The sequence below is a fragment of the Hylobates moloch genome, unplaced genomic scaffold, assembly GCF_009828535.3.
Source record: "Hylobates moloch isolate HMO894 unplaced genomic scaffold, HMol_V3 SCAFFOLD_11, whole genome shotgun sequence".
Classification (NCBI taxonomy): domain Eukaryota; kingdom Metazoa; phylum Chordata; class Mammalia; order Primates; family Hylobatidae; genus Hylobates; species Hylobates moloch.
In genome coordinates this window covers 87,424,135-87,425,746 of record NW_026652286.1, presented here as the reverse complement: position 1 = coordinate 87,425,746, position 1,612 = coordinate 87,424,135, and positions in this window count along the sequence as shown.

Sequence of the window (1,612 nt, the reverse complement as noted above, 5' to 3'; positions counted from 1 at the left end):
AAAGCAGTCTTTGCATTTATCTTAGGGTTGGAGTTTCCCTATGCGCTTCATTGATCAAAAGCTGAAATCCTATTTGTGGCCACAGCGTTTCAGCTGGAATCATAAACCTCCCTTATTATGATCTGTTCCTGCCCAACCCACACCACAGAGCCAGAAGAAAAAAGCCATGAGGAAGCTCTGAAGCTTGTTTTTAGAGACTGGACATCTAATTGCAGCACTGGGTCACCTTTGGTTGAGGCTTTACATATTTATACACAGAGTGCCCTTCCATTGCTCATGCCTTTGTATGGTTTTCACGTGGGATTATTCACCTCCACGGTAGCAGGAAAAGTAACTGAAAAATCAGAAAGAAGAAAAACAGAAGCCCTGAGTCCACAGTTCCTGAAGGCCTGAGAATTGATTCAGCTGGGTCCTCTCAATTTTTGGAGTGCTTTCTTTGTAAACTTTCTCTTGCTCTAAACCATTGCATACATCAAGCAGTCCCACAGCGATTATTTAAATTCAATCTCAGGCCATAAGAGGAACAGCCACAGGTCTAAATCTCACTGCAACTTGAATATGTAACAAGGTAAGAGAATCCAAAAGGGCAAATTCTGTGGATGTAGGTATCATGACACTAAGGATTTTCAGTGGTCACAGCGCAACTACCTGCCAGGTGGCCCTGCTACCACCATATCACACGGGCTGCACTCAGTATGCATTGCTCTGCATGAGAGTATCTAGATATAGATCTCTATATACAGATATAGATAGATGATAGCTATCTAGATATAAATATGGATATATACATGTGTATACTTCATAGATATGTGTATCTTTATATACACATAGCATTTGTTTGTTTGCATCTAAGCCAGCACCTCTAGCCACCATATATCCCTCCATGTCTATATAACAGCATTCATATCAGAACTGTAATAACAGCATATTGGAGACTGGCACAGAGATTCGGTAGATAATTTTTAAAGAAATTTATTGAAAGAAAAAAGATATGGATCCTGCCAATTCTTCCCCACTCCTTATAAGGCATGTTCTTCTCCTCTGCCTTGTGATGCAGTGTTATGACACTTATAATAGTGTCCAGAATTTTTTTCAGCTTTATTGAGGTGCAGTTCGCAAATAAAAAATGTATATGTTTACAGTGTATAATGTGATGCTTTGATGTATGCAGACATTGTGAAGTGATTACTACAATCAAGCTAATTAACATATCCATCACCTAACATAGTTATTTTTATTTGTGTGGTGAGAACGCCTAAGATCTAGTCTCTTTGCAATTTTCAAGTATGCAATAAAGTATTATTAACTATAGACACAATGCTGTACAATAAATCTCTAGAACTTATTCATCCCGTGTATGTAAAGTAAAACCTTGAGTCTTCTCACCAACATCCCCTATTTGCCCCTCTCCCTGACCAGACCCTCAGCAACCACGATTCTACTCTATTTATATGAATTTGACATTTTTAGATTTCACATGTAAATGAGATAATGCAATATTTATCTTTCCATGTTCTGTGACTGGCCCATTTCACCCAGCATAATGTCCTCCAGGTTCACCCATGTTGTTGCAAGTGACAAGATTTCCTTCTTTTTTAAGGCTGCGCAACAC